Consider the following 22,714-nt stretch of genomic DNA (forward strand, 5'->3'; position numbering starts at 1 on the left):
AGTTATGATCTCTGTATATGTGTACGGTGTGAACAAATAATATAGACTTGTATGATAAAGGTTTCCATATGTACAGTTATTTGGTTATAGTTATAAAAGAGCATGTATGATATTGCTAAAACTTAATAAATACATTAATGGTATGTGTGATATTATATGGTATTGTTTGATAAGCATTTCCTTACTGAGCTTTTAGCTCACCCCCCTTACTTTCCCCCTACAGGTATTAGACAGGGAAGTATGTATAGTGAGCGGTGGTCGGTTAAGTACGTATACTGTGAGCGGCTACGGACGGACAAACGATCTAAAACGCCGGTGGTGCCTTAGTTTTATTTTAAGCAGTTGATAAATCTAACACAGTGGAAATGCATTATTTAAAATTATTTACTTACTGTATCTTGTTTTACAAATGAAGGATCCTTCTCTGTTGCATTTTGATTTTTTTTAAAATCCACTGTTGTATTTAAATTATTTTTTTTTATCTTTTCAAATTATGCATGAAAATAGTATTTTTTGTAAAATAAGGCAAAATATCGGGGCGTTACAATCTTGATTGTGAATACTATTCATATTTGTGTTTAATTTCCATGTGCAAGATTGATCACCTTTTACATGTTTTATGATCTCAATTCAAAATCTGAAAAAGTGAGAATTGAGAATGCTAAAATTGGATAGTCTAGGTTTTGATGTGAAACGAAAGTATTTACATAGCCTTTGTGACATTTATATTATTGCTTAATGCTGATTTCATGTTAGTTTAATTAAGAGATTAATTAGAGAGCATGAGATTTAGAACCTAGAAGATCTGAAAAGAGCTAGGTTAATTCATAATCTGTCATTCACTTCAAGAGAAGGATAGCATTTAAACATTAACATTGGTAACTTAACAACATGATTCGTCTCCCTATTTTCTTATCTTGATTAATCTTCCTTTGTTATTTTTAATTTTCTGAATTGTCTTATTTAATTCATAAAAAGTATTCTTTTACCAGATAGAATCAATAGTATAATTTAGTAGTAATTAGTCCAATTCCCTGTGGTTCGACCTCACCTGTGTGAGTTTACTACTTGATTGCGTATACTTGCGTAGTGATTAATAATTTTCGCAACAAGTTTTTGGCGCCGTTTCCGGGGAATTGTATAAAGATTAATATTACCCAAAATTATACTAACTTCTACTTTGGTTTATTTTTCTTGCTAATTACTAATCTTTTTCTTGCAATATTTTCTTTATCTATTTCAGGAATCTTAGTGTATGCGCCGTCAAGGACAAGCAGTCATATTACCAGTTGATCCTGAAATCGAGAAAACTTGTAGGAGAAACCGAAAGAACAAGAGGCAAGAAAGAGTTTCAGCAATTGCTGAAACAACAGAAATCATGGCTGCTAATGTGAATGCGAATGTTGTAAATAACGGCAATAATGGTGGTGCCGTGGAAGACCAAGCTAATGGCCGTAGCTTGAGAGATTACATTCTCCCTACTCGACGGAGTGCGGTCATGTATCGAGCCACGGCGATGGATGCGAATAACTTTGAGATCAAACCTGCCATACTTCAAATGGTGCAGTCTTCAGTTCAGTTTGGTGGCCTCCCTTCTGCAGATCCTAATCTGCATCTCTCGAACTTCATGGAACTTTGTGAGACTTTTAAAGTCAATGGAGTTAGTGATGATGCCATTCGTTTGAGACTGTTTCCATTCTCACTTAGAGAAAGAGCCAAGAGTTGGTTAATCTCCTTGCCACCAAATTCCATAGCAACATGGACAGACTTAGCAACTAAATTTCTGTCTAAGTTCTTTCCCCAAGAAAGTCTGCTAAGTCGAGGAGAGATCAACAATTTCGTCAACAAGAGAATGAGTCTCTCTATGAGTCTTGGGAGAGGTTCAAGGACTTAATCGGAAAGTGTCCTCATCATGGTATTGAGAAGTGGATCTTTGGTTCATAATTTCTATAACGGGTTGGTTGGTAACACTAGAACTCTAATAGATACGACGAGTGGCGGAGCCTTTATGAGAAAGAGTGCTAATGAGGCGTATGATCTATTGGAGGAGATGGCTCTAAACAACCAGCAGTGGCCAACTGAAAGGAGTCAATCTAAGAAGGTAGCTGGTGTGTTAGAGGTTGATGCCATTACAAAGCTGACAGCTCAGGTTGAGGCCCTAACAAAGCTGATCGCAGTGCAAGCCAAACAAGCTCAAGTGGTTTGTGAGATATGTGGAGGTCCCCATCACTTTTCTGAGTGTCAGGCAGATGTGGATGATTTGCCAATGGATCAAGCAAAAGCCATTGGAAACTATTCCCAAAACAATAATTATGGGCACAACCAACAGGGGTTCTACCAGCAGAGAAACCAGCCCCAACAAAACCAACAACAGCTGCAGCAACAAAGTTCTAGTGGAGGCTCCAACCCGTTATAAAAATTATGAACCAGCATCCACTTCTCAATACCATGATGAGGACACTTTCTGATTAAGTCCTTGAACCTCTCCCAAGACTCATAGAGAGACTCATTCTCTTGTTGACAGAAATTGTTGATCTCTCCTCGCAGCTTAGCGTACTTTGTCAGGAAAGAACTTAGACAGAAATTTAGTTGCTAAGTCTGTCCATGTTGCTATGGAATTTGGTGGCAAGGAGATTAACCAACTCTTGGCTCTTTCTCTAAGTGAGAATGGAAACAGTCTCAGACGAATGGCATCATCACTAACTCCATTGACTTTAAAAGTCTCACAAAGTTCCATGAAGTTCGAGAGATGCAGATTAGGATCTTCAGAAGGGAGGCCACCAAACTGAACTGAAGACTGCACCATTTGAAGTATGGCAGGTTTGATCTCAAAGTTATTCGCATCCACTGCCGGTGGCCTGATACATGACTGCACTCTCGTCAGAGTAGGGAGAATGTAATCTCTCAAGCTACGGCCATTAGCTTGGTCTTCCACGGCACCACCATTATTGCCGTTATTTACAACATTCGCATTCACATTAGCAGCCATGATTTCTGTTGTTTCAGCAATTGCTGAAACTCTTTCTTGCCTCTTGTTCTTTCGGTTTCTCCTACAAGTTTTCTCGATTTCAGGATCAACTGGTAATATGACTGCTTGTCCTTGACGGCGCATACACTAGGATTCCTGAAATAGATAAAGAAAATATTGCAAGAAAAAGATTAGTAATTAGCAAGAAAAATAAACCAAAGTAGAAGTTAGTATAATTTTGGGTAATATTCCCGCCTGAAAAGTGAGAATTGAGAATGCTAAAATTGGATAGTCTAGGTTTTGATGTGAAACGAAAGTATTTACATAGCCTTTGTGACATTTAGATTATTGCTTAATGCTGATTTCATGTTAGTTTAATTAAGAGATTAATTAGAGAGCATGAGATTTAGAACCTAGAAGATCTGAAAAGAGCTAGGTTAATTCATAATCTGTCATTCACTTCAAGAGAAGGATAGCATTTAAACATTAACATTGGTAACTTAACAACAGGATTCGTCTCCCTATTTTCTTATCTTGATTAATCTTCCTTTGTTATTTTTAATTTTCTAAATTGTCTTATTTAATTCATAAAAAGTATTCTTTTACCAGATAGAATCAATAGTATAATTTAGTAGTAATTAGTCCAATTCCCTGTGGTTCGACCTCACCTGTGTGAGTTTACTACTTGATTGCGTATACTTGTGTAGTGATCATAAATATAGCAACAAGTTTTTGGCGCCGTTGCCGGGGAATTGTTTAAAGATTAATATTACATAAAATTATACTAACTTCTACTTTGGTTAATTCTTTTGCTTATTTCTAATTTGTTTCTTTTAGATTAAATTTTGTAATATTATTATAAATTAAAATTTTTTTTCTAATTTGGTTTTTCTTTTTAGTTTTAGTATTAATTTTGTTGTTTCAATTTTTTTTATCTTTTTAGTACTAATTTAGTTTTATTATTTTTTTAATTTTACTAATGTTTTACTTATGAGTTTGAACTGCAAGATAAATCCAGATGCTATATCTTGATGATTTTGTCCAACAACACAATGAACCATTCTATTCTGCTTGGAGGAGATTTAAAGAGCTTGGAGAGAGATGTTATCCCACTTTCTCAAGTGGATGTTTTACATGGCTCTTGTATAATGGACTTAACGATGAAACAAGAAGTTGGGTTGAGTATGGAGCAGAGGCAACTGGAGCGCCTCTATTAATGAGAGGCTATGACGTAATAGATCTATTGAATAACATGGCAGATTTTGATTACGATTGGCATTGGAATCCATCACTTCAGGGTTGGAGTCACCAATACCCACCTTATTGCCCAAATTCATCCCAACAAACAGAAAAAGAGGAGCAACTACTATCACTTCTACAATCACTTCCAGGAGAGATTAATCGCTTAACTGACATGGTGAGATCTTTATGTGATAATTCAATGACTCATGATTCAGAATGTAATAACTCCAATGATGAAAGTTATGAGAGTTGTTGGTACAATGAAGAAGGGTCATTATTTGAATACAAGGAAGATAATGAGCCTACAGTTGAAGATCAAGATCCTTGTGAAGAGGAAATCATTGAATATGAAATCACAAGTGAGGGTATGGATAGCCAAGTAGAGAGTGAGCAACAAGAAGAAGGGTTGTTAGATGAAAGTGTAGAAACTGTGACATTGGAGGATGAAGAAGAACATGGCATCATTGATTCGACTTCATCAATGATATTGACTGATAAACCACCAATGAATCCATATATTTCATCTACATCTTATTATATCCTCTACAAGCTACGAAAGGCTTCTCCCCAAGCACATCATCCAAAGTCTTATGTTGTTGGTGCTGATTTTAGTTCAAACTCATCACTTGCCAAGCTTGAAGGCAAGTACAACAACAATTTTCAAGTTTTCTTGCATGACGCTTATTACGGGCGTCAACCGCTTGTTGATGTGGCGTTCAGGTAAGTCCTTCTCACCTTGAGTATAATAGCACATTGGGGACAATGTCATATTTAGTTTGGGGGGAGAGACTTAAAATTTTTAAATTCTGCACTTTAATTTCTGCTTTAGTTTTTTTTTTTTATTTTAGTTAAGGAATGGCAATAAGCTTGACGATAGTTGTATACTGCTGTTTAGTGTGATGTGATCTGAAATTGTAAAATAATTGTGTGCTTGATTCTGTTAACTCTTTGGATTAGTGTGGATGCTTAGGAACCTGTGTTTATCTGCAAATACTCAATCTGTGAAAATTGTTAGAATTGTTTTACGATGGTTTGTGGTAAGATTGACAGGATAGCTTAAAACTTGCATGTTTATTCTTTTGAGACGAAATCCTTGATAGTGTTCAATTGGAATATGACTTAGGCATTTGTTGGATAGTTTGAGCCTTTCAAGCCTACCGTAATAAGGTGTATCCCTAGTTAACCTTTTGAGCCTAAACCTGTTATGTTTTTCACCCATCGATTTGAAAAATTGCAACCACACTATTAATTTTTCTTCACCATGTTATCCATGATATCATAAGCTACATAAGTAGTTTGGGGGAGGAGAAACATTTAGTGTGAGGAAATAGTGAGAGGGAGAAAAACTTGTAAGATTGAGAAGAAAAAAATTGTGTAATTCAATGTCACTGAAAGAAAAATGAAATATGATGAAAAAGAAACACAATAAAAATTAAAAATATGTGTGAAGAAAAAAAAGAGAAAAAATTTCAGTGATGTTGGAAAAAATAATAGAGATGTCTTCTATCAATCTTGGTAAATTCGGGAATATTATGGGATCTTAGAAAAAGGAAAGTAAGAAGCTTATGGGTTCTGTTTGTGTGCTTATGATATCTTGAGCCAAAATTGACTTTTGCCTATCCCTGAATATCTGAGCCATATTACCTAAAGCCTTGAAAAGACCTAATGATTCCAAAGAATACTATCAACATTAGTGGAGAAAGGTAAGCATGCAAGCTTATGAGTTATCGGGCTGTGGAACTGTTGGAAAGAGTAAAACTTTTATAACAATGTTTCACATTTGAATAAATTTTTGCAGTTGTACATAGTGCTATGAATTGAGCATCTGAGTTAATTGTTAGAGTTAGTAGGATCGAAATTCTAGTTTATGCAAGGAAGAAAACAGAGCATGAGTCAGCAGCGTAGTGATTATCTGACAGCGTAGTTAGTTTTTTTTCCTTACTCGGGGGCGAGTAAGAAGCTAGTTTGGGGGAATTTGTTAGGCTAAAATTAGTCTAAGTTTCGGGTCATATTTTCGGTTAGTTTTCACTCTTTGTTTCTAGTTTTAGGGCTATTTCATGCTTGATTCTTTTGTTTCAGGTCCTTGGGTGTTTAAAGAAAGTATGTACAAGAATTGAGGAAAAATGGTGAAAGAATCGAGAAGAAAAACCAAGATTGGTGTCGCTGCCTGTTCCCGTCGCGACGGGGAATTTGCCAGTCGCGACGGGAACTGGCAGAAAGTTTTCAAGAAATTCGAAGTTGAACTCCCGTCGCGACGGGGGCTTTGCCAGTCGCGACGGGGACCCTTATGACGGGATTTTTGGGCAGTTTCGTAATTTCACGAATTTTAAAGATGAGAATTGGTTTAAATAGTAAGGGTTCGTGAAAATTAGGGGGGATTCAGAATTAGAACCCTAGAAACAAATGAGGAGGCTAGAAGAGCGGCTTGTGGCGACCCGGATCAATTGCTTCAACTAGTTCTTTCTCTTCTCTTTAATTTTTCTATGTTCTTTTCTATTTCAATGATAATTATGGATTTGATTATGGATGTTTTGAACTAAACTCCTATTTAGGGAGAACGATGAATGTTGTTTAAGTTTTTCTTAGTTAATGATTAATTGCCATTCCTCCATCTTGATTGTGAATACTATTCATATTTGTGTTTAATTTCCATGTGCAAGATTGATCACCTTTTACATGTTTTATGATCTCAATTCAAAATCTGAAAAGTGAGAATTGAGAATGCTAAAATTGGATAGTCTAGGTTTTGATGTGAAACGAAAGTATTTACATAGCCTTTGTGACATTTAGATTATTGCTTAATGCTGATTTCATGTTAGTTTAATTAAGAGATTAATTAGAGAGCATGAGATTTAGAACCTAGAAGATCTGAAAAGAGCTAGGTTAATTCATAATCTGTCATTCACTTCAAGAGAAGGATAGCATTTAAACATTAACATTGGTAACTTAACAACAGGATTCGTCTCCCTATTTTCTTATCTTGATTAATCTTCCTTTGTTATTTTTAATTTTCTGAATTGTCTTATTTAATTCATAAAAAGTATTCTTTTACCAGATAGAATCAATAGTATAATTTAGTAGTAATTAGTCCAATTCCCTGTGGTTCGACCTCACCTGTGTGAGTTTACTACTTGATTGCGTATACTTGCGTAGTGATCATAAATTTAGCAACACAGGGGCGCACTACAAGAAATGTCACTTTTACCAGCACAGTTCGCTACTGCACTGGTAACTTTTACCAGCACATTTCACAAACTACACTAGCAAAGAGGTCAAAGTTTTACCTGCGTACAATTGTAGTGGCTAAAATCTAACTTTTACCAGCGCATTTATGCGCTGGGAAAAGTCATTTTTGCCAACGTTTTTTTTTTATGCTGACAAAAGTTCTAATACCAACATTGATTTGCCAACCCCCTTTTGCCAACACATCACAAGTAAATTATATTTTACCAGCATAATACCAACTTTCGTTAGCACAAAAATGTGTTGACAAAAGTGACATTTCTTGTAGTGGCGGGCATAATACTATCCGCACCATATCCAACCCTAATATAGATATATATAATTTCTTTTTTATTCTTAACATATATATAGTATATATGATTGATAATCAAAATTATTTTGATTATCATCCATAATCAAAATTTTATATCATATGCTTAAATTATGAAGATCTAATGACGATAGTGAACTAATGATCATCGTGGATTACATGTGTAAAGATATTTTCTTCTCGATTCTTAATTTCATCTTTGTTTACTTTTTAATTTGTTGGGAGGCTTGAGAGGTATGAGACTATGATCCGGTTATGATTTTTTTTTTTATTTTTTTTCAAACTTTGAGACATATTTAGTTTTTATTTTCTACTAGGTTATGCTTTTTTTTAGGTAGGTTTATCTTTTATCTTATATGAATTATGAATGCATAATAAATATTTGTGAGAATATTGGTTTAATTTAGTTTTTTCAATTATTTTAAATTAGTTTTTTTTCATTTTACTTTAATGGATACCCGATGGGTTCCCCATAACCAATGGGTATTCCCCTACCCCGAATCCGTTGGTTATTAGACGGGGATGGGGCAGAGATGGGGATATAAATAGGTAGCGGGGATGGGGGCGGGAATTTCATTCGCCGTACATTAACCGCCTAATTTCCATCTCTAGATTTATTCTCTCTCTCTAGAGCTCGTGGCATATCATTGAGAAATAGAAATCCATGTTATCCTTCTCATTAAGATTTTCTCTATTTGACTAAAGCATCAGAGAATGTTCTACAAAAAAATTCTCCAAGCTCTGACCAGATCCAATTGAGGAAAACAATAGAAACTTGAATAGATGGAGGCCTTCATGAGTTGGGAATCTTCAATCATTCATTTTTAACAACTTAACATCATACAATCTTTTGACATCAAGATTCTGCACACAAAACATTACTTTTTAGAGCAAAAAAAGGCAAAAATATTTAAAACTCAAGAGCACTCATTCCTAATCGTTAATTGTCAACATAGTCAAAAGATACAAAATGTATTTGTAGGATTTTCTTCTCTGAAATGTCCCTACACACAGCACAAAACTACTCAAAAGCCAAGGTCAATTAAGACCTTTTACCCCAGTCAAACCCACCTTTTGACTCTGTGATTTAAGCACCCAAGAAAAAACGACAACCCTTTATTTTGAATTACTACAAGTCGTGTATAGCACTAGATTTAACCTATGCATATATATACATTCTTTTCATCTAAGCACATACACGACCTCCAACTTAGAAAACCTAGCAGATCTATTTCTTTGTTCTTCTCTGAAGAACAACAACCTAGAAAAGGAACCCAGCAATAAACCCCAAGCCGCGATCCTCTCTTTCTTCACTGTTCTTCTTTGAAGAACATGAAGAACACCATCAATACAACCCAAAAAAATTATCCCCACCGCCCAGAAAATAAAAAACCCATCAGAAAATAAATAAACACAGTAGTAAAAAATACAGGAAATTAAAGAAAAGAATGCACCAGAGATTTTATAGAGGTTCCCCAAAGAAATCTGGGTACGTCCTCTTGAGCTCGCCTCTTCCACTATAGATCTTCAATGATCAAGAGATTAGACAACAAGGATTCCAACTCACAACATTTTGAGAGGTAATCCGAATATATATGTATATATACAGTGTTTGATCTTTCTCTATTTTTCTCTCTCTGTTTCTCTCCAAAAATCCAGAACTAACATTGCATTTTCTTTCTTTGCAACATGAACATCATCATCCTGAGTTGTGGATCTCCAAACCCAAACTAGGGCTTCAAGGCAAACCCGCTGTAAGCCTCAACCACCAACTCCCCTGTTTTTGTTCTGTATTTTTCCTCTGGAGAAGAAACAGGATTTGTGCTTCTATCTCTGTTTGTATCTGATCAGGGCTTTTTAACTTTCTATGCTGATCTGTTGTTGTTTGGAATCTGTTGATCTGGTCTGTTGTTGATATCTGCCTTTTATATATGTTGTAGTAGTGGACAAACAGAGAAAAGAGTTGGTTACAAAGTTTAATAAACTTTGTAACAAACTTGCTGATCTGTCCTAGGTATTTAGAGGCCAAAGGCCACCTAGGATTTATTTTACTGTCTTGTAACCTCTTTGTAAAATTCTGGTTTACAGTGAATGGTTAATGTGGGGTTTACTTAAACAATTTCCACCTAAACCCCATATGAACAGTACTTGTAATCTCTGTGTTGTTTGAGTGTATCTGAGGGTCTTAGCTCGAACCCATTAAGGGTTTTACCAACCTGTGCCAATGCCCAATAAGCTTAAGCAAAGCTTAAACTTATTGAGGGACACCAGCTTTGTGCCCATGTCTGCTGGATTCACTTCAGTAGGCACTTTCTATCCCAATGTGTCCTTGTGAAACTTTATCCCTGATAAAGTGATATTTTATCTCAATGTGTTTTGTCCTATCATGAAAAACTGGGTTTTTGCATAAATAGATGCTGCTCTGACTATCAGAGTAGATTATAGGCTCCTTTTTCATTAACTTCAGTTCCTCCATAAGCCCTTTTAACCATAGAGCCTCTTTAATAGCTTCTGTAGTAGCTATATATTCAGATTCAGTAGTGGACAACGCCACTACTGGCTATAATTGTACTTTCCAACTAGTACAATTTCCCCCGTTAAGAAAAAGTAGGCCAAAGTAGATCTTCTAGTGTCCCTATCCCCCGCATAATCTGCATCTGTGAACCCTTCAATGTTCTGATGGGTTTGGTGACCCTGATAGACCAATCCCAACTTAGATGTACCTTTTAAGTATCTCATAAGCCATTTCATGGCTTTCCAATGCTCCTTTCCAGGACTAGACATGAACCTGCTTAGCACACTGATTGCATAAGCAAGGTCAGGTCTAGTACTAACCATCAAGTACATTATGGACCCCACTGAATTAGAGTAGGGAACATTTGCCATCTCTTCTTGCTCTAACTTGGTCTTAGGGCACATAGATTTAGACATAAGGTATTGTTTGGTAATCGGCTGTGAAACAGCCTTTGAATCTTTCATAGAAAACTTTTCTATGATCTTGTTGATATAGTCTTCCTGATGTAGCATGAGTTTCCCTTTGCCTCTATCCCTTAGAATGTTGATCCCCAAAATCTTAGTAGCCACACCTATGTCCTTCATTTCAAATTCTGACTTGAGAAAATCCTTGACCTTGTTGACATTTGACCTCTCCTTGCTAATTATTAGCATGTCATCCACATAAAGTAGCAAGTAGATGACTTTAGCAATTTTCGAACCTTTAAAGTACAAACAGTGGTCATAGTAGCTTCTATTGAACCCTTGTTTGGTCATAAAGGTGTCAAACTGTTTGTTCCATTGTCTCGAGGATTGTTTCAATCCATAAAGAGACTTGTCAAGCTTGCAAACATAGTCTTCCTTGCCTTTAACCACAAACCCCTTTGGCTGCTCCATATAGATCTCTTCTTCTAGGTCCCCATGTAGAAAAGCCGTGGTCACATCCATTTGGTCAATCTGCATGTCAAACTGAGTAGCTAGTGCGAGCATCAACCTTATAGTCTTATATTTCACCACTGGTGAGAATATTTCTGTGAAGTCTATCCCTTCTTTCTATGTGAACCCCTTTTCCACCAATCTTGCTTTGAACCTTACCGGTTCATCCTCGGTTCTCCATTCCTTGACTTTGAAAAGCCATTTGCAAGATACCACACTCTTTTCATCGGGTCTAAGTACAACTCTCCAAGTCTTATTTTTTATGAGAGAGTACATTTCCTCCTTCATTGCTTTCAACCAGGCCTTGTAGTTTCGGTCTTTGAGTGCTTCTTCATAAGATTGAGGCTCATGGATCTCGGCTTTAAGTTTGCACATATAGGCATAGGAAATAATCTCATCCTACACAGTGTAACTGTACTTCTGGTTCGGTTTAGGGACTCTTTTAGCTCTATCTCTTGTAAGCCGATATTCTGTGAGGTCTTCCTGATTCCCGTCTTCTTCATCGTGAACTTCATGTTCCACCTGATTTGGTGCTTCTTGAGGTTCCATTTGAATTGGTTCCACATGATCTAGATTCGGTTCCACTTCAGTTGGGCCGGTTTGAGAGACTCCAATAGATGTACCTGCAGGGTTAGTTTCTGTGGAACCTACATCAAGCTCATTAGTATTTTTACAAGGAAAATCATTTTCTTGAAAAATCACATCTCTACTAATGAGAGTTTCGAAACCTCCTTTCCCTTTTACCCACAATCTATAGCCCTTTACACCCTCGGGTAACCCAGAAACACACATTTTAGAGCCCTTGGCTCTAACTTGCCTACACTTTGATGTGCATAAGTTGCACATCCAAAAACTTTCAAATTAGACAAGTCAAGTGGTTTACCAGTCTACCTTTCTTCAGGAGTTTTACCTTCAATTGCACTAGAGGGACTTCTATTGATTAGGTATGTAGCAGTGACAACTGCTTCTCCCCAAAATCCATTTGCGAGCCCAGCATTAAAAAGCATGCACCTTGCTTTGTTCAATATGGTTCTATTCATCCTTTCAACAACACCGTTTTACTGAGGAGTTTTCCTCACTGTCCTATGCCTTTGGACTCCATTGTCTTGACAGTAACCTGTAAACTCATCATTACAAAATTCTAGGCCATTATCTGTCCTTAGGGTTTTCAATTTCTGGTTAGTTAGGTTTTCAACAAGTAATTTCCAATGTACAAATTTTTGAAAAGCCTCATTTTTATGCTTTAACAAATAAACCCAAACCTTCTTAGAATAATCATCAACAATAGACAAGAAATAGGCACTACCCCCAAAAGATAGGTTTTTCTCAGGACCCCACAAATCCGAATGAACATAATCTAAGATACCTTGTGATTTGTGTGTGCCAGTTTGAAATTTAAGTCTATGATGCTTTCCTAGTACACAAAATTCACAAAAATCTACCTTGGTTACCTTGTCCTTACCAAGTAACTTTTGTTAACTCATAAGTTGTAGACCTCTTTCACTAATGTGCCCCAATCTTCTATGCCATATGATAGCCTTAGTGTCTTCCGTAACATGCTCCTTGGTGTTGTGGCAGCAAGCTACGGGGCTTCCTTGCAAGTAGTATAGACCACCATTTTTGTGTCCTTTGATGATAGTCATAGAACCCTTTGCCAATTTGATTGTACCTGCCTCAATTTTGCTAACAACACCAAGATCATAAAGTACACTAATAGAAATTAAGTTTCTAGATAAATCAGGAACATATCTAACATTAGTTAAGGTTCTAATAATGCCATCAAATATTTTAAAGTTAATAGAACCTAAACCTTCAATGTTGCATGTTTGGTCATTCCCAAGAATGACTTTGCCCCCTCTAGATTCCCTGTAATCAAACAAATAAGACTTATTGTTAGTCATATGAAAAGTACAACCCGAATCAATAATACAATCATCTTTAAAAGATGATGCAGCCACATAGACATCTCCACTATCATAACCATCACTTAGGTTTTGCATTTTGATAGTCATTCTTAGTCTTGTTTGATTTGTTTGATTCCTCTTGATGATCTGAATTTTATTTCCCATTGCTTTTCTTGTAAAAGTAGCATTCTCTCTTGAAATGCCATAACTTTCCACAATGGTAGCACCCATTAGGATCTTTAGGACCCTTTGAATTTGACCTCCCTTTGTGATGATGATTGCTGCCCTTATGTGAACCCCTACTAGTGCTTGAACCTCTACTAGTGCTTCTACCCTTGTTATGCCATGGTTTCTTTTGTCCAGGCCTTCCCCTACTTAGGTTAACATCCCCATTAGTATGCCCCGGTCTTTCAACCTTCATTTCTAAATCTTTTGATTTCAAAGCTGAGATTACTTCTTCAAGAGTAATCTCAGTTCTCCCATACTTAATGGCTGTCTTAACCTCCCTGTAGGATTCCGGTAGTGAATTAAGAATTATAATTGCTTGATTCTCATCCCTTAAGGCCTCATTTTCCCCCGAGTTTGCTAACTCAATGTGCAATCTCAAGAACTCATCCAAGTTTTGTTCTAGAGATTTAGATGGACTCATCTTAAATCCAAAGATTCTTTCCTTCAAGTAAATCTTGTTGATCAATGATTTCTTTTGAAATTGCTCTTCCAACTTTTTCCAAATCTTGGCAGGTGTATCCTCCTTGTTAACCAATCTGATTATAGCATCAGAGAGGTTAAAAATGATCAATCTGATTGCTGTTTCCAGCAACTCTTCTTGATGGTCTTTAGTTGTATCAGCTGACCATTCCACCAGATCTTTAAGAACCTTCAACAGCTTGTGTTGAGCCAATAGAGCCCTAATCTTCTTCCTCAAAATACGATAATCACCTGAACCATCAAACTTATCTATATCAACCTTCATGGAACTCATAATTGTATATGTATAAAGTTATTTCAAAGAAATTATATAGATAATGAGTTTAGAAAAATCCTGTTGTTGTTCTTTGCAATCTTGGTTTTGTGTATTTAAATTCTTGCTGGTATGAATGTGAATCTTGATGCTTTCTTGATGATTTCTTTATGCTTTCTTGATTAATATTTGCTGCAGATTGTACCTTGTTTGGCTCAGATACCAATGTAAGATTTTCTTCTCTGAAATGTCCCTACACATAGCACAAAACTAATCAAAAGCCAAGGTCAATTGAGACCTTTTACCCCAGTCAAACCCACCTGTTGACTCTGTGATTTAAGCACCCAAGAAAAAAGGACAGCCCTTTATTTTGAATTACTACAAGTCGTCTATAGCCCTAGATTTAACCTTTGCATATATATATATATACATTCTTTTCATCGAAGCACATACACGGCCTCCAACTTAGAAAACCCAGCAGATCTATTTCTTTGTTCTTCTCTGAAGAACAACAACCCAGAAAAGGAACCCAGCAATTAACCCTAAGCCGCGATCCTCTCTTTCTTCACTGTTCTTCTTTGAAAAACATGAAGAACACCGTCAATAAAACCCAGAAAAATTATCCCCACTGCCCAGAAAATAAAAAACCCATAAGAAAATAAATAAACACAGTAGTAAAAAATGCAGGAAATTAAAGGAAAGAATGCACTAGAGATTTTATAGAGGTTCCCCAAAGAAATCTGGGTACGTCCTCTTGAGCTCGCCTCTTCCACTATAGATCTTCAATGATCAAGAGATTAGACAGCAAGGATTCCAACTCACAATATTTTGACAGGTAATCTGAATATATATGTATATATACAATGTTTGATCTTTCTCTATTTTTCTCTCTCTGTTTCTCTCCAAAAATCCAGAACTAACAGTGTATTTTCTTTCTTTGCAACATGAACATCATCATCCTGAGTAGTGGATCTCCAAACCCAAACTAGGGCTTCAAGGAAAACCCGCTGTAAGCCTCAACCACCAACTCCCCTGTTTTTGTTCTGTATTTTTCCTTTGGAGAAGAAACAGGATTTGTGCATCTATCTCTGTTTGTATCTGATCAGGGCTTTTTAACTTTCTATGCTGATCTGTTGTTGTTTGGAATCTGTTGATCTGGTCTGTTTTTTATGTTGGATTTTATATTTTACCAGGAACTTAGATCTACTCACAAGTATGTTGATTTAACAACCTAAACATGAACTTCTAAAACGATGAACTAAACACATAAAAGTTAAGAATAACTTACAGTGATGGCAGCAGAATTAAGTGTCTCCTTCCACTCAGATCTCTAACCCTTGATTCCTGCCTGTAGCAGAGTATAATCAAGATCTGAGCCCGATTCTCCTTCAGTTGGATGTGATCCTTCACAGTCTTCCAAACTATGATTGAGGTGCTGAGTGATGTGTGTGGGCACTTCTCTCTCACAAGGATTTTCGAAATTCTCTCTTCTTTTACTCTTTAGAATTTGTGCGATATGAAGCATAAAAAAGACACACACAGAGTATAGAGAGGGGGCGGCTATATATAGGAAAAGGGAAGAGCTCAACTTTCCAAATAAGCAGTTTCCTCTTTTACTGTGTAATTTATTAACTGTCTTATTTAGTGTGATCCACCACTTTCCTATTTTTGCTAGGCTTTGATTAGCAATTACATGGCAATTAAAATTGAAAATAATAATTGGGAAACATGCAAAGGGTGGTCGGCCATGGTGTTACAAAGGCCTCACTAGTGTTTTGCAGTTTCCTCAATTTGATTTCTATTTCTCCAAAAATGCCATTTTTCCAATTCTAACCATTTAAATGCCAAAAATAATTATTTAATAACTAAAATAGATTATTAAATAATATTGTCATTTAAAATAATTATTAATTAGACATGCAAAGTCTCTCAATTAATAATTAAACCTAGAAATCCTTTTATTTACAATTTCATCCTTAAACTGTGAGAATTCACAAATTAGACATAGTCTAACTTTTAGAATTATAATTGATTAATCATAAATCAATTATAGAGTCTTACAAACAGTATAGTCTCAATAGAATGGGGACCATGGATCTATATGCTGAGCTTCCAATAAGTTGAATCGATTTACCAAGTAAATCCCTAACTTATTAATTCCTTGTTGAATCCACTCTTAGAACTTGGAATTGCACTCTCAGACTTATATAGAGCATATTATATGTTTCACTATATCAATATGCTATCTCATTTAACCATTGTTATAATCTTAATGTGATTAAAAGATCCTCTATATAGATGATTTACATCGAGATGGGACCAATTTACCGTTTACACCCCTCAATTTATTTTGCCCCTTTGAACACTTAGTTACCTGTAAATGATGTTTTAGTGATCTAATATATAGTCACTGAAACAAGAGCTCATCCATTTACTTCTATTTAACTAAGCTCGAAGGGAATCATCACTTTACTTGTATACACCAGTAGAAGCTATAGATTCCATATTTATGTTCAGCACTCCCACTCAGTTATGCTATCATGTTCCCAAAATATACGTATCACCCTGACCCAAAAGTAGGCTTAACTAATAAATCAAAGAACATGAATAACACTCCTGAGATTGAGCCTAAGCATATCAGGATATAGATTCTCTTAATCTAAGATCAACTTCTGATATTGACTTGGAAAGATACAACGGTAAGTTTACAATATCTTTGACCAAGTTCAATATCGGTCCAGTCCAATGTATACTCCATACATTCGAAACTAGTATACTTTACCAATGTCCTGGAAAGAACATAACACTTACTCCAAGTGTAAGTATACTTCATCGCTGATTATCACATCAGTGTAAATCCAAAACACTGATGAACAGGGACCAAATCTTTTGAATCATATAATCACAATCACATTCCACTGTATTGACAATACTGTAATTGTGAATAACTATATGTTCTGGATTTAACTGATTTTTTGCATATATCAAATATATATATTAAACCATAAACATGTAACATACATGTAATCATAAATCACTTCAAAATTCTAAATTGATAACTAATCAGATTGTAATGGGTTTTATTTAGGGCACAAAGCCCAACAGTTGATATATGCCTTTTATATATGTTGTAGTAGTGGACAAACAGAGAAAAGAGTTGGTTACAAAGTTTACTAAACTTTGTAACAAACTTGCTGATCTGTCCTAGGTATTTAGAGGCCAAAGGCCACCTAGGATTTATTTTACTGTCTTGTAACCTCTTTGTAAAATTCTGGTTTTACAGTGAATGGTTAATATGGGGTTTACTTCAACAGTATTCTCTCCTATAAACTTTATCACTTTGATAAGATTGCTCGTCTGAAAACTTGTAGGAAAATTTGTATATATATTAGGATAACTTATAGGGCAATTTTCATTTATATACAACTAAATGTATAATATTACAAAAAATATGCAAAAAAAAAAATATAATTACATAATTCTATATAATTTTATGAATATTTACAAATAAACATATATGTTTATAATTTTAACTTGTTTATTACTTTCAATTAATTTTCTAAACAAAAAAACGCATAAAGCTAAATATGTAAATATAAAAGTTAATATTTATTATTTGATATATTACTAAAATAATATGTTTACTAAGATTTAATATGAAATTAAAAAAAGAATATACAAACACATTTATAAATTTTATTTATACTTTATGAACAATGAATATACATATGTCACTACAAGATATATTACTTTTGCCAGCACAGTTTGCTACTGCGCTGGCAAAGAGGTCAAACTTTACCAGCGTACATTTGCATTGGCTAAAATCTAACTTTTACCAGTGCATTTACGCGCTGAGAAAAGTCATTTTTGCCAGCACTTTTCATTTTATGTTGGCAAAAGTTCTAATACCAACATTGATTTATTGGAAATTATTTTACCAGGATCTTAGATCTACTCACAAGTATGTTGTTTAAACACCCTAAATATGAACTTTCTAAAATGATAAAATAAACACATATAAAGTTTAGGAAACCTTACATTGGGTGCAGCGGAATAATATGACTCCTTCCGTTCAGATATCTAGCCCTTGATTCATTTCTGTAGCAGAGATTTATCAATATCTGAACCTGGATCTCTTTCTCTGAATCTTTGATGTTGAAACTCCTTCTTGCTGAAAGTCTTTCTTCACGATCTTCCTCACTATGGTTGAGGTATCACTTGCTGTGTGTGGGCACTACTCATACACTAAGTATTTCGAAATCTCAATGAGGAAGAGAGAGAGAGTGGGTTCGGCCAAAGATAGGGAGAGAGAAGGCTCAGGTTTTTCTCTGAAGGAAAAATAGAAAATTTAAGTGTAATTTTCGTGAAGCTTTCACTATCTATTTATAGCATTCCACTAGGATTAGGTTTGAATTATTTGGCATTAAAATAATGAAAATATCAGTTTAAAAATTCAAACCAAGTGGCCGGCCATGTACAGTAATGGGCCTTACTTGGATTTTGCAGTTTTCTCAATTCTGCGTCTGATTTTCTCAAAAACGCCAATTTTCTAATTCAACCATTTAAATGCCAATTCTAACTATTTAATAACTATAAATAATTATTAAATAATATTATCAAATATCATATTTATTAAGTGAACCATACAAAGTATCATAATTAACAAATATGCCCCTAAAACTCTTTCTTTACAATTTCGCCCTTACTTAGTGAAAATTTCACAAATAGACATAGTCTAATTTGAGAATTATAATTGATTAATCAAAACCAATTATATGAGTCTTACAAGCAATATTATCTCAACTAGTGCGGGGACCATGGGTCTATATAACCAAGCTTCCAATAAGCAGATCAAAATTTATCACTAAAATTCACTAACTTATTAATTCTTCGTTGAATCCACGCATAGAACTTAGAATTGCACTCTCAGTATATAGAATGCTCTATATGTTCCACCATATAGATGCATCATTAGTTATCCATTGTTATAATCCTAATTTGATCAATGATCCTCTATATGAATGATCTACACTGTAAAGGGATTAGATTACCGTTACACCCTACAATGTATTTTATCCTTAAAACACTTGACCCCGTATAAATGATATTTCAGCTTATGTGAAATGAGTACTCCACCATTTATGTTCGTTTGGTCAAGCTCGAAGGAGATCATCCTTTGCTTAATATTCACCTGATAGAAGCTATAGATTCCATGTTTATGCTAGCGCTCCCACTCAATTGCACTATCGTGTTCCCAAAATGTACGTATCACCCTGATCTAAAAGTAGGCTTAACTAACAAATCAAAGAACACGAATAGCCTTTCAAGATTGAACCTAATCATAACAGGATTAAGAACATTTGATCTAGGATCAACTAGGCGATATTGACTTGAGTAGATATTACGGTAAGTTTAATAAATCTAAGCTAAAGTTCAATATCGGTCCCTTCCGATGCATACTCCATGCATCCAACCTGAGCTTTACTTTAACCAATGCTCTGGAAAGAACATAGCACTTCTCCAAATGCAAGTAAACTCTGTTGTAGATTATCATATCAGTAAAACCCTATGTTTGATAAATCTAGGAAACTTTATTCAAATAGTCATGTTTACAAATCTAGTGCGTTTCAAATAATCTCAACACCTTGATATACAAATCAAGTGTAGTAGTAGTAAACTCCTCGTAATAGGATCTGAAAGGTTGAATTAAACACAACCTTTTCTCCACCATTACACTTCCTTAATCACAAAATTATTGATAATGTGAAATTCCTCTCTATATGTCTACTCTCTTGGGATACTGGATTCTATACTTTTGGCAACTACTTTTGGTTAATCAGGTTATTAACACTAGTAGTTTAGGCAATTTGGAATGGTGCCAAAAATGTATAGAACTTTCCTTAGATTGAATAAGTACCTTTCCTGTAACTTTAACATTCAGTCCCTTCCTGGTAGACCTAGAGACTTCAGATAGGTTTTTCCACTTCTCCAAAATCACTATCCCACCCCCAGAGTAATCACCATCTTATCAGAAAGATTTTCTAGCACAAAGGAAAATTTTGAAATCTTATATGGTGTAAGTCTAAGAGTTTTAAACACACCCTTATAGACTAACATATAGTTCCTCTTCTTAATCTTAAGATTTACTTGATTGTCTTCCAATGTTCTTCTCCTGGATTAATCTGATACTTACTCATTACTCCCACTCAACAGCAGGTGTTTGGTCTAAGTCATACAAAATCATATCCGAGACCTCTCACTGTTGATTTAAGAAATTCTTTCATGGCTTTATCTTTTTTGGAATAGTTGAGACTTTTCCTTAGATAAATAAAATCTATGCCTCAGAAGTTGTGAAGCTTCTATAGATTGTCATTAGAAAGAAAAATGCTTCAGCATTTTACTAAAGTAAGTTGCTTGCATTAGAGTAAGTAATTACCAGGTATACCACAAGCCATAGGTTTAGATAAACTCAAACCTATAATACTAGGAACATGAAGTTTGTTAAGTCCATTGAATAGACTTATAAACGAAAATTTCCTTTCATGTCCTTGTACTTGAAAACTTTAGGTTATTCCATGTGAATGGATTAAACCATAGTTCTATTGGCTTTTCTTCTTAGTTTCTTATCTTGACAATCCATTACTTGTTTAAACTCACAATGGATTTTAATCACTAGTGTCTCCCAAGTCATGAGAAGGTGAGTTCCTAGAAATTCTCCCACTACGACAAGGTACCGTGAATTATGTCTAAGAAAACTAAATGGTATTGATCTCTTCGGTTGTGACAAGACAACAGAGGCAGTGGGATCATCATATGTCAAATAAGATGATAGAACACTTATGGAATCAAGAATTAAATATCTCCTTTATTTTCAGACTTAGTCATTATCTTAGAAAAGTAGTATTTGTTCAAATAAACACTTTCTTATCTATTGACTATGGGATGGTCCACCCCTAATCACTTAGAATAGCTAACAAACCATGGTTAACAGTTCTAGCTTTTCTAAAGATTTTGATTAGGTCATCCATGAATCTAGTAATGATTTACTTTAAGTATACAACCATTATATCATTCTGAAATTGTATTACCATAGATGGTCTTAGGCAACAACTAGTAACTAATCATCAATATGCAAATCAAAATTTCTGGGAAGGTAAGTTTGGATATAATTCAAAAATCATTTTAATGATCTTTGAATTGCATATCTACTAACTATTTCTCCACCCCTATCAGTTCGCAAGATCTTTAACCACTTACCTTAATGGTTTTAACCATTGCTAGAAATTAATGAAATTTTTCAAACATATCAAATTTCTTTGCATAAGGTATAATCTAGAGCTACGTTTTAAGAATACAACGAAAAACTCATATCCACCCCTGAATGTACATCCATCTGCGAATGAGATGAACTACTTTCAGTGGATATAGGCATATTAACTCTTTGCAGAGATTGATCTTGTCAAATCCACTATGAACAAGATACAAATGCCATAGATTAATGAAAAATGTGGTTGAGTCTTTTGATGACTTAGTTATAGTTACATCAAAGAGTTCTTAGAATAGTGCAAGTGGATCCTAGTCACAGAATACCAAACTCATATTCCATACAGTTTGAATCCATTGATAGAAAATGGTTATTAAACACTTGAAAAGTGTAACTGTATTGCTTCATAGAAATATAAGAAAATTTCTGTTTGGATTCTAAAATTAAAGTCAAAGACTTAAATTCAACCAAATATAATGAGTAATTCTTTCTTGGACCACCACTACTAATTTAACTCTAAGTCATTTCCCCATAAAGTAGGAGATTTCTAAGATTGAGGATTTATATCAATTGGGAATAGAATTTCGGGATTATAACCATATGCGTCATTTAATTTCTTAAGAGAAAATATAGAATGACATGAAATGATTTATAGACCATTCATCCAATGATATGTTATTGAGCTTTTCGAAATGAATAAGCTAAGAGGAATTAGGATAATTTCGTTGTTTAAATAAGAATCCAACGATGCTTCGATTAGCGAAAGTCAAAGTAATCTTATTTATATAATCTTCTTGTTTCATATTGTAAAAATACTAGTCTAAAGTGTCATCAATTGATGAACAGCTAGATGTTGCATATACAATATTTATCTTTCGAGATCTAACATAATTATGTATGTCTAATGGTGAAAATCCACTAGGGATTTATCTCATTAGATAAACAAACCAAGTTAGACCAACAATTGTTGCTATATTTTATGAACGCTACGCAAGTATACGCAATCAAGTAGTAAATCTCACACAGGTGAGGTCGATCCCACAGGGAATTGGATTAAATACCACTAAACTATACTTATAATTCTATCTGGCAGATCAAAAGTAATTATGATTTAAAAATAGTAAAGTATGAAAGTAATTCAGAAAACTTAATAACACAATTGAAAGTTGAGCAAGATGAGATAATAGGGAGGAGAATCCTGTTGTTGTTTACCCAAATCGTTAATGCTTAATTACTATCCTATTCTTGAAGTGAATGACAGATTATGAAATAACCTAGCTCCTTTCAGATCTTCTAGATTCTAAATCACATGTTATCTAATTAATTCCTTAATTAAACTAACATGAAATCATCATTAAGTAATAATCTACTCATCACATAAGTCATGTGAATA

General features: G+C 34.7%; 1 non-coding gene and 1 pseudogene across 1 annotated transcript; one reads left to right on the forward strand and one right to left on the reverse strand.

Annotated features, from left to right (window-relative positions):
- Positions 1 to 1,764: 1,764 nt before the first annotated feature.
- LOC133032853 (small nucleolar RNA R71) lies at positions 1,765 to 1,919 on the reverse strand (annotated as a pseudogene).
- A 524-nt stretch (positions 1,920 to 2,443) lies between these two features.
- LOC133032845 (small nucleolar RNA R71) lies at positions 2,444 to 2,550 on the forward strand. Its single transcript, XR_009685435.1, has one exon. It is a non-coding gene; the product is annotated as a small nucleolar RNA R71 (small nucleolar RNA).
- Positions 2,551 to 22,714: the final 20,164 nt, after the last annotated feature.

Source organism: Cannabis sativa, chromosome X, assembly GCF_029168945.1.
Source record: "Cannabis sativa cultivar Pink pepper isolate KNU-18-1 chromosome X, ASM2916894v1, whole genome shotgun sequence".
Taxonomy (NCBI): Eukaryota; Viridiplantae; Streptophyta; class Magnoliopsida; order Rosales; family Cannabaceae; genus Cannabis; species Cannabis sativa.